The sequence below is a fragment of the Phalaenopsis equestris genome, unplaced genomic scaffold (genome assembly GCF_001263595.1).
Source record: "Phalaenopsis equestris unplaced genomic scaffold, ASM126359v1 Scaffold000002, whole genome shotgun sequence".
NCBI classification, from domain to species: Eukaryota; Viridiplantae; Streptophyta; class Magnoliopsida; order Asparagales; family Orchidaceae; genus Phalaenopsis; species Phalaenopsis equestris.
Window position 1 is genome coordinate 69,242,843 of NW_018164444.1, and position 12,912 is coordinate 69,255,754.

A 12,912-nucleotide genomic window follows, 5' to 3' on the forward strand; every position below is an offset into this window, starting at 1 on the left:
AAGTTTAAAAAGTTCGTATTACATTTTTTTAATATTTTAAATTAACAACATGATTCTAGAGAAAATGTTAAAGACTATAATTGTAAATAAATTTTGTGAATTATATTATATTCTTAATTGTAAATTTCTTGAACTTAAATATTGATTAATAACATTGACTGGTTGTCCCAACAGACCCATCATTCATTCCTTAATTCATGACTTCTTCTCTGCCGACGCAGTCCCGACAATGTAAATTGTATGAAAATTTCTGGGAATAATTATATGCAAATATTCTATGGATATATATAAATATATTTGCTACTAAAATTTTTTTTTGATGATGCTTATTTAAATAAACATTTAAAAAACGGTGCTAAAATATTAGAAGAATCATAAAAATATTTAAAACCTATGTTGAAAGCGCGCTAACAATTTTAGAAATACAATAAATGAGATTATTTTAATTCCAAATAACCTATATACATATAAAAGAAAAGCGTTTTCCAGAAGGCTATTTTTCACCAGCAAATAAAACCTATGACATTGTAGTCTTCTAAAAGTATGAATAGTGAGGGTTGATTAATCCACACTGACCATTGATAAGCTCAAGATGGCTTTATTCGTTAAAGACATGACATAATTCATTTAGCTCATGCGATATATATATTAGTCTGATCCAGCAATATCGTTTACTGACTAATTAGGTGGATTAATTATTTGCATGACCACTCTTCTATGAAATGATTAATTCCCTCGATTACTTCTCCTGCAAACTTTGAAAAACTTATTCTGATGGGCATCACTTGCCTTTTGCTTTTAGAAGGCAACCGCGCACAAAATATGCATGCCAGAATAGAGCACTTTGCACTGTTGAAACACAAGAAAAAATTCTGCTTCTCCACTCATTTGTATGGGAAAAATTATTAGGTTTTTTTTTACAGGATTTTAAATTTCATTATTATTCATTTAAATGACTTATTTTTTGTGGAGCCATAAAACTTCATATTTTTTCGCATGCAAGCTTACATATTCATTTTTTTTTCTTATGCGGGCAATTCATACGGCAACAATTAATATCCCTTCAGATTAATATGCACCTGCATTTGCACAATTTATTTTAAAAAATCTCTAATTTTGAATACCAGATGATGACGCAGTGGTTGGACATTTCCTCTTAAACCTCCCATGCAAGGAGCTCGCCATCCTAAAAAAAATAACAGAAAAAACAAAACCTAATTTTCTCATAAGCATAACTGAAACTTGTGTAATTTGCTCGTCTTTCAGCTCTAGAGGCTCAGAGCTAGAAGAGTTTGTTGAGACCATGGCTGAAATAACCATAATATTTGGTCTTTAGTTGCAGAGAAAGAATTGCGGATTATTTGCCGACGGCTTTTTATTAGTTGGGAAAGAGAGTTTGGTGTTGAAATTAGTCATTCAGATAGTTAACTAGTTGGGAAAGAGAGTTTGGTGTAGAAATTAGTCATTCAGATAGTTAACGTAGGACTAGGGAAGATTTAGAGGTAGCATTGGAAGGACCATAAATAGTCATTTAGAGAGAAAAAGCCCATTTATTCTTTGAGAAAATTTTTAAAGGATTTGTAATTAAAAAAGGTTTAAAAATAACTTTTTAATTTATTATAAATATATTATTAAGTGCTCAAATTAAATTTTGATATGAAATGATGATATTTTTATTTTAAATTTTTTAAGAAATAGATTAGGATTCAGGGAATATGTTATGTTTTAAATGGCTTTTACATACATACCACAAAACTATTATGTATTTAAATAATTAGAGATAAATATAAATTTTAAAAATTATTTAAATAAATGCATATACATTTTTCCCATATGTACGAGCGAGATGAAAAGTAAAAGTAAAAGTGCATAATAAAAAACAAGGACACTAAAGAAGTCACAAATGAAGGTATCGTCCAAAAAGTAATACATCTAAGCAAACTAATAATAATAATAATAATAAAAGAATAAAATGAGTGAAACATATATATCATATTTTGCCAATGACGTTGTTGCTGTGATATCACTACCCTCTACTGTAATAGTCGCTCTCGTAGGTGGCTGCTACTTGCCATATAACTTCTCTGTGTCATCCTCCTATCCTGGTGTAGACGATAGATGCATGAGATATGACATAAAGTATCTATAATCTGATATGAAATCTGCACCATACCCCCAAGACTGATGATATTGTGAAGGTATCGTCGCATGAGAAGTCTAGAACTGTTGTTGTAAAAGGACCCCATGAAGGACCTACTTCAATATATGTTGATGGAGTGTACACATATGAAGACCAATTCTAAAGAACATGAGGTGGTGGGACACAAAATGTATAAGTGGAAGTCCCATGATCATCATAGGTCTATGGTAGGATCTTTATGTCCTCATCATCGGTGTCATCTCTGTGGCATGTCGAATAGGTAGATTGATCTTCTTATATGACTACAAAGCTCCTCTATTTTATCTATCAACATTTGTTTGGAACTCTAATTATCAAAGGTCCAAAATCCGTGGTGAAAACATGTCACAAAAAATGCAGTATATGTATAATTTTAAAAATCTAAAAACTAGAGTAGATAAACTTCTGTTCATTAGAGAGGAAGTACATACCAGTACTCACATTACAAAATGCCCTCGGGTAATATATGTCTGGAGGACCCGCTAAAGCTTTTAAGTATGTATAATGTACCCCATGTCCTGAACCACCTTATGTATACAACAATAGCTTGATCTTGATCTATTCCTCTAGGATGTAGGCCAACAACTTATGCCTCTCTATTGTCTGAAATCTCAATGTATCGTCTGTGAAAGTCGGCTCAATCTACACCGCTCTTTCCCTCTCCATCAACTCTTTTAATTTGCCCATAGCTTGAATATCCATCCTAGGTAATTTTCCTACCTATCAGTATGTGTCACTCGATCTGCTGCCAACAAATCAGTAGTGCCCTAGCTTCTCAAATAGCCAATCCTAAGGTACATAAATCTTCAACCTAATGTAGAATATCATCTTGTTATGGTTGACATGTCATAGCAAAATAATTAGATAATCACTGGACAAAAAGCTATATAACATCAAATGTTGCAATAAATTTTAATATTTGATAGAGCAAGTGTCCATAAAATTCATTATGGTGCACTCGAACATGACACAATCGCTGCTTTTACACGTACATCTTGTTCCACATAAAAAAAATTCAATGATTAATGTACTTTAATAGGAAATAATAAAAGCATTAAATAGGCTCTCAAAAAAAAGAATTACATGCATCTAACACTCCTCCCATTGATCTTTGTAGGGTAAGAAACTCGTAGTATGGTTCTACCAACATAAAATCTCTCACGAAACCACACCTATAGCAAATGTAAACTGTCTTTCATGTTCACCCGACACAAAATTATAGCATGTGAGATATCTGTATATAAATTTCCCAATTTTATTGATCCAATGGAGTACTAGAAGAAGTTGAAAATAATTGAGGATGACACACAGTTTAGATTTGCGTAGTAGAAGCCAATTTTGGAAATGTTTAAATTTGACATGTGAGAATTTATTTCAAGCTTAATTTCTTCTGCAAAATAATATTCAAATATCAAAGAATACAAGTATTACAATTAATTTAGATAAGAATGAAAAGTTATTTAAAAGACTAAGTTAATTTTCTTAAGAGGAAGATGAAGTTGAAAATAATTGAGGATTGAATACTCAAAAAAGAGGATCTTTAATGAGATGGCATAGTCTTTTATTTAGTTTTTTTCCTATTGGAAGGGGGGAAAATGTCACCACCTCCTCTATCCACTCCACATTCTCCACACAAACTAACTAATTGCTCACCTAATCACCTTGTTGGATCACTATCGATCGAGTAAAGGAGTTCTCAATCTCATACAGGCGGCAAGCCAGAAATCTGGGAGATGTCTAGCATCCATTAACAGCTTTTCTGTGAGTCTTAAGAAGATTGTCTTAGCAGTCAACCCCGCCATCCTCGATCAAGAGTCGTCTGCCATCACCTGGTGCGTATTCTTCTATTGCTGGACCTCAGTCATATTCTCGTTAATGCCATACCAAGACAAGATCCTCTCCTAAGCCTCTCAAAGTCAAGTAATCCCCATCAAGAGGCAACATAAAGAAAAAGGACATAAAAAATCAAAATCCAACAAATGAGACCAAGGTTCCTCATACTTAGGAATCGATCTAGTTCAGATGTTGTCATTGACACATCACCCTCACCATGATCCTGGAGAGCAATACAACAACCCCTTGTGTTGCCTATACGATTGACCGGCTTTGAGCCACCTCAAAATTTTGGACGGATAGATCAACAGTCAGATTCGTTGATTGAACATTCTTTTGTTTTGGACCCGATGAGCAAAGCAGATGACCCCTCCTGATTTGTCGGCACAGTTGTATCCTCTTTTCTCGTCTTAACGATGATTTCTTCCTCTTTTTACATCCCAGGTGGTCTTGAACTTTTAGCTCTCTAAAGGCAACCGATGAACAAATCAGATGACCCCTCCTGATTTGTCGACACAGTTGTATCCTCTTTTCTCGTCTTAACCATGATTTCTTCCTCTTTTTACATCTCAGGTGGTCTTGAACTTTTAGCTCTCTAAAGGCAACACAGATCATCTCTTTATTGGGGATATTATTTGAGGGGTTTGATACACTCTCCATCATAACACTCAGAAGCTGACTGATTCAAATGAGAGGAGTCGTGTGTTTTATTTATAAGTGTCAAATGCATAAAACTAAAAAAAGTTCAATTATTGAGTCATTTATTAAACAATAAATGAAATATATGTTTACATTTAATTCTCATATTCTTATTGCGGTCTTGATTTCAAGAAACAAGAGGATCAGAGAACTAAAATATGTACTTAAAAAGTGTGCCAACATTGATCTTGAGGAGATTTAATATTCCAAAATGAATGAGTAGGCAGGGCCACCAAAAAAGATCATGATTTATACTTGTCTGATCAAGGAAGTTGTCTAAACCAAGCCAACAATGCGAAAGCCGACCGAATCATGGATTGGTCAAAGTTGACAGAAGAAAGCAAGAGCGAATCATTGAGCCATAAAAGAGATAAAAGAGCATCCGAGCCAACCACCACCGCAAAGCTGGCTCGAGGCAAGATTTGGTTCTTCAACATCTCCAACCACCCCAGAGATGCGCAAAGGCTCTTCATCAGGGGTCAATGATTGATAGTTAGACAATATCAACTGTCCAATCTGTATCAACCAAGCTTAGCCGACCGAGCAGATCACAACCGACCGAGTTGACCTTGCTTACCCAAAACCAATTAAGTTTAGCCGGCTAAGCCGGAGAGCAAATAAATGATAACCTCATACATTTAAAATATCAAAAATGCCCCTAAAGTAGGAAAAATATATAACATCACAATATTGTATACTCTTCTCTATAAATAAGGAAACTATTTTATGAATGAGACACAATATATTACTATTCATTATTGTTCACTGTTTTCACTATTTTTTATCTCTTTTTATTTATGTTCTATTTCTTGGACGTGATTCACACAATTCAATAATCAATACTATATTTCCTTATTATTAATGAAAATATCACACAATTATTCTGAATACCCCCAAAAACACTGTTGGCCAATAAACATAATTGGCTAACTGCAAGTAATTTTGCGCGCTGAGGTTCCCACGAGAAACTTACTAACCTACAAAAAAAAAAATAAATATAAAATATTTTTCTTTATACTATTGAATTCTCAGCCATATGTGCATGACCATTTCTATTTGGTGGTTAATAAAATGTGAGATTTTTTTCTCAATTAATATAACTAAAACATTTTAAGAAGAATTTCAAGAAAAATGTGATAAAAGCCTTTTTAAGGCACGTTTTGAAAGAAATAGCCAACTATCACTTGCCCATCGCAGCCAACAAAACAAATATAAACAAACAAATAAATAAAGCACCGTGACATATTAGTTTGGGTACAGACTAATTTTTGTTTGGACAGAATATTAGTCAAGTCATCTCTCCAGACAATTTGCTGTCGAAGAATAAGTACAATGTACGTTCAGGCATTCTTCTCGGAGAATAACGCCTTTAGTGGAAACAAAAAATAAGAAGTAATTGAAATGCGAAATAAAATTAAGTATAAATTATAAGCAGATCACCCAAAAATTTTTTTATTTACCAATCAACCAATCTTTTCCTTCAATTTTCAAGTTCTCACTGAAGTAACAACATTCATGATAAAATTCCAACCATATTTCTCATTTCTATTAAATTCTCAATAGTTTGATCTTGAGACACGTAAATACATTAGTTCGATACTTCAAAAAAAGCATTTGGGCTATGAAATTTGTAAATACCAATTTTTTCGGATGACTTGTAAGTATTTATTCCTAATTTTTAATATTTCGCACATTGAAACTAAAGAAAAAATACCAGTTCTGGGAATGATTTTATGAAAAACATAATAATATTGAGGCATATAAAGTAAAATTTCTCATATCAGTATTGTTTGTAAAATTATTATTTTAGCAAGTTATCTTAGATAGCTTTATTTGAATGCTAAATTATTGTCATTTGAATATTCCCATCTAATGAAATTCTAATTCCAAAAATCTTTAATTCCACTTTGAAGAATTAGCACATGATAAGTGAAAGCTCAAAGAATTTTGTATTCAATGAATGAGCAGAAGAAATAAAATGCCATAACAGAATAAAAATTCTAATATTATGAACTCTATACATGTTTTGAATTCTATCCTAAGGAAGAGATTTCGAACACCACAATTATCATACAACTAATCACTTGAGTTAATAGTAGAAGTATAAGATCTAGGTATTTTGTGTCCAAAATAAGAAGTTTTGTGTCATGTTACTTTTTAACCAGTTACATGTGGTTTGACTCAGCTCAGTTAACGTCCGTTCAGGATCATTTGATTAGCTAAATCTAACAAGGTTAATCGATAACTGCATGAACAAACTTGAACAACATGTTATTTGGTTTATTTATAGTCATGGACAGTGTTAATTAGAGCTTATGAAAAGGCTCATGAACAATGACAATAAATGCTTGATTACAACTCAATTAAACATTTTTCATAAACATCATCATTTAAATATTTATTTCTAGGCTAAAAAATCAGAGTTCGATACAGCTCGTTTGTTTTTCCCAATAAGTTGCTAATATTAAACTCGAACAAGACATGATTAAAGCACAATCATGGCTCATTTATTTTCTAAATGAGCTGCTCATTTACAAGCTCAATAATTCTTATATGAATCGAGCTTGTATTTAAATCCTTCATTGTCATTAAAAAATAATTAAAATAATGGTGTTTTTGAACAAAGGAGGAAACATTAGCTAAGCTAAAACTAGAAATCTCATTAAATAATTGCAAGACATAACTCTATCAAAATTGCTCAGTTAAACAAATAGTGGAGGATTAACGACCATAGTTTTTATCCAAAGCCATAGGAATGTTTTCTTCCGAAGGCTCCGGAATGTTTCTAGTGATATTGCTTGTATTTGGAAGATCCACCATTGGTTTATTAACCACACAATCATATTTAAAATTAAACTAAAAATAGAAGAATGCTCCCAAAATTTACCATTTGAATGTAACCAAATTTTGTTAAGAGCCAGACAAGAATAAGAAAATGTTCAAGATTCAAAGATTCTATCGAGATTCAATTGGATGATGTAACAAACATTGAAATTATATTAATATATTTTAAATAATATAATAATAATATTAAGGAACATTTGCATGCATGCTCCTCAGTTCTATTGCATTTACGTATCAGAGTCCTGAACTTCAATTTTTACATTTTGGCATATTGCATATGCATAAGAAAGTGTATTTCACTATTTTAAAGTTTAAATAGTGGTACTTTTTATGTGATATGAAAGATTTGAGTGGTGTAGTTGTAAAAATCAAAATTTGGGTATTAGATGTGTAAATGCATGGTGAGTGCTAGATATATAAATGCCCTTATTACTATTATCAATGTAATAAACAATATTTCAATTTAATACTCTTAAATTTTGAATATTTTAATTGATATTTTAAACCAAAATTTTGAGAGATGATATTTTATCCAATTTTAACGTAAATTTATTATTTCAAGCCATCTGATCAAAATTTGAAGGTTAATTTAGGCAATAATAGAGCTGGTTGATTCCTTAAAAAATCGGACCAACATACCAGTTCTACTCCAGTTCTGACCGGTTTAATTCTGGTTCTAAACAGAAATGGTTTTGACCTTACACCAAAGATGATTGATTGATCAGTTCGACGTTGAATAGGTAAAACAGGACACCCGTCTGATCTGAATTTTAAAACCATGGTTTTTTAATAAAAACACTAAAAAAATATTGATATAAAATTTGATTTTTTTAAATAAAAATAAGATTATTTAAAAATTCACTCAATAAGAAACAAAATTAATTCCAAAGCAAACCCAAACTTCATCAAGTAATGGCTTTCCGTATTTCTAATTTTTATTATGCTGAATTTAATTAAGAAAAAAATTTATAATTTCTTTTGTGCCTTTCAACCCTTCTAACTCACATGCAGATACACATATTAGGCCTAGAATACATCTCTTGGCTAAAAGCCTAGATCTCAACCAATGTACTTCGCAAAATATTTAATTTAACTTTAATGTCATAATAATTGAACATACAACATAGGATTATCATGGCCACCTCGGGAGAAACTGTCATGGGACTTCAAGTTTCAAAAAGAAAAACATTACCATTAGGTCACCGTCATAGCTGCACATATAGTCATCGTATTGTACCAATTAAATATTGATAAATGTCAACTTGGTCACTGTATGCACCAAAACCATCGACATGAATCTCGAAACAATCAAATGGCTCAGGACGATGGTCGAACAATAGGAGTATCAGGCTACAAAAATGCCCCCACCTTTCAACAGTTGTGGCTGAGGAAGGATAAGAATCGCTACTTTGTCCTCCTCCCTCCAACTCACCTCGGCACCTTCGGCAAACACTGCTGGTCCCCAGTGCTTGCATCCATGCCAGGCTCAGGGATCACGACCTCCTTATGAGGGACTTTTGGCATCTGCGCCTTAGGATCCCTAAACAAATCAACTCGATCCAACGACTCAGGTTCGGATCCCAGTCGCCTCTCTCTCTTAATCTTTTTCTTATTTGTAGGGTATGAAACCTGATAACCAGCCTTGGTTAGAATCTTGTGGTCCACAGTGATCCAACTCGAACTGCCAACCATGACGCAACTCAGTTGTCTGGGAGAAAATGATGACGACAGATGTCATACCAAGCCTGTGACTCTATTTATAAAGCACGTTAGGCACAAAATCTAAAGGGAAATTAATTACTGAATTAATTTTTCTTGACTTTAACGTCAGTAAGCATTAAACAATTTCCATGTCTTTATAGTAGCTGTCACTTTTAGGGAGCATAAAAAACTCGGGGAATTAGTATGTATGCACCAAAACCGTGGATATGAATCACTAAGTAACTGAACGACTCAGTATGATGGTCGAACAATCAGAGCTTCACGCTACAAAAATGAGATCAAAGTTGGTCATCCGTTGCCTGATAGCTCAATCGGGGCCATCTGATGCATTGTGGCAAAATGATTTAATTGGTGGATTGCACCTATAATAACCAAAAGGCTCAGTATGATGGTCGAACAATCAGAGCATCACACTACAAAAATGTGATCAAAGTCGGCCATCCAATGCCTGATAGCTAAATCGTGGCCATCTGATGCATTGTGGCAAAAGGATTTATTCGGTGGGTTGCGCCTACAATCTGAACAGACTGAACTCTTCAAAAGGGAACCCAACCACATCAATTTAACCGATCAGTCTTTTACTTTGACAGACACGATCTCCACTCGACTGATCATCTCGGTCAAATGAATTCAAGCATGTCAACTAGTTAGTTAGCGCCATATTCAAATTCAAATTATAATACATATTTGATATAACATCAACATAATTAATTGCATTAAGAGTAGTTTCAATAATTATTCTCTTTCTTCTATAATTTTACAAATACTTCTCTATAAATAAGAAGCAAAAAAACGAATGAAGGGACCTCTCCTCCATCTTTCTTGAGAGACTTCCTGAAGTACATGGCTTTCTCTCTCATCCTCCATCTCCTGACTCTAACCCTCGAGCCGTGTTTCCACAAAGGACAATTTAGAATTCAATAACCACCCTTTAATGATGAATAGAAACATATTGGCCATGTGAAATAAGGTTTCTAACTAGACAAATTTATGTCATTGACAAATCCCATCCTGACCATTACATTCCCTAGAAAACACCGAATAATGAGTCCTTAAAAAAGCATTGGTCAATATAGGTTTAAAAATATTATTTATAGTTTAAAAAGTGCAAGATACAAATGGCATCTTAAACCTAATATAAAGGCTATGGAAATCATTTTGACTACTGTTTAGTCAGGATACATCTGAACTCCAAAACTTTAAGTTTCATAATGAACTGCTAATTAAGAAGTGAGATTAGAATGTATTAAAAATTTTTCAGGTTGAGAGAATGACAAAAATAAAAAATATTTTTTGATTCATCTAAATAGTAAGTATACAACATATAATGGCGTGAATAAAAATGAAAGTTAATTTTATTGCTTAGAAATTAAAAAAAAAATGAAAAAAAAAAAACTAATTTCTAACTCTTTGATGTGATAAAAATCATTAAATATTATTTTAAGTTGTTTATGCACTATAAATTCATCTAAAATTCACATTTATAATGTGCTTCAATGACTGATATAATTATGGTGATTTCCAATAAAAAAAGATTAAATTCAAATTCCTAATTATGTAACGCTTTTACACCACATAAAAGACTAATCTAATCAAAAGTCATTTATTGCCGGAAATGCGCAGTATAATTATGATAAAAAATTGAAAAGGATCCCATAACAAATTTGAAAAATCCATTCTATTTAATGTTGAGTTGATCATAAACTTTTATGTTTAAATGTATATTGTCATATTGAATCGATTTTTACTTTGCTATCAACATTTATCAAGGTTGAGGTCATCCAATCTCATAAGAACATGAAAATCTCATCTCATTGTGTATCCTCAGGAAGGCTCTTCTCATTTCTTGACTCATCATCAATTCACCTTATTTACTCTCTCAAAGATCTTGCATAGTCATTCAAGAGGACTCACCTGCTAATAAAAAGAACAAATCATAGAAATTAATTTTATTGAATTTGCTAGACATTGCCCAACTCCTTTAAAGTTGTGAGCAAGCTAGACTTTTCGACTTCACACAATAATTAATTGAGTTTTCTATATATTTCTTATTGTATTTTTTTTTATTGTAATTGTTTATGTGGCTATGAACTTTAACAAAAACCTATAAATAAGATGTCAAATGATAAAAATAGAATAAGTAGAAACCAAATTAACTTTGTGCATTCTAATACATGAATATATGATGATTCAAAGCTTAACTCTCTAGTTCTCCCTCTCCCTCTCTCTCTCTTAGAGGCTGAAACCATTATTGATAGTAAGATTCTCATGCCAACAAATGATAATCTAAATATAATATCCTATAAAATGTATTGGGCACAAATGATGTTAACAATAATAAATTAAACCATAGAATGCCCATAAGAAAGATAAATAATTGAGTATCCTCATGAGCATGAATGTATCTACTCTCTAGTTTGTCATCACCAAACTAGCCTCAAAAGCTGCACCTCCACTGTCTGGATTTGAATTAAATGTTCACTATCTCTCTACATTTTTTGTCTTTGTAAAATCTATGAACAAACTGACACTCTTTTCTCCATGAGTTCTGTTCTTAGATTGTTCATTAAATTTCAATGTTTAAATATTTTAGAAAATGTGAAATGTAGGCTTTTTAAAAAAAAAAAAAAAAAAGATTTGCTTACGTATCACTCACAAAAATAAGATACAAAAAAAAAATTTAAAACCTGGCTTAGGAGATTGATTTTTTAAAAAAAAAAAAAAAAGATTTGCTTACGTATCACTCAACTCTTATGTGTATACATATCTAACATTGAAACTTCCACTTATGTATTTAGGGTTTAGGTTTTTGCATATATTGGTGTATTTAACCTTTTTCAAATTCAAAATGGTGGCATTTATGGTAAGGTCTAAAAGATTTGAGTGTTACAAATAAGGAAGATTTACATACATACCACTCAATTCCTACGTATTTACATGTCTAGCACTAAAACATCAAATTTTACAAACATACTAGCTTCCCTATGCATGAAATAGTGCATTCACTTTTTAAAAGTTAAAGTGGTGGTATTTTTTATGTTATATGAAAGAATTAGATGGTATAAATGTAAAAATTAAGATTTAGGTCTTAGATATGTAAATAGATAAGAATTGAGTGGTATTTATCTTTGTGAATGTTTCTAAATGTAAATATAAAGTTCTGGTCTTAGATGTGTTGATACGTAGGATTAAGGTGCTATGGATGTAAATGCTCTAAAAATTATTGGTTTAGTTATAAATATGCAACTTTATTGTTAGATATGAAAAAGCGTAGGAATTGCGTGGTATATATGTAAATGCCCAATTATATTTTTTATATTGACACTACAAGCTCAGCTCGTGTTCGGCTTTTATCGAGCTCAAAAAGTTTGTTTGTATTCAGCTTGTTTGCTTAGTTAGTCGAACACGAGCTGTTCACGAACAAAGAGTCGGTTTGACAACCCTAATCACGTAGCCATAAGATGTTAAGAGTTGGGCAAGATTTAAAAATTATTATTTATATTAAAATATCATTTAAATTTTATTCTATTTTCTTAATTAATATCTTTAATTGATTATAATTTTTTGTGGCCTTGTAGTCAGTTAAATTTTTTAAAAATACTACCCATCAATATATATATATATATAAATGAACA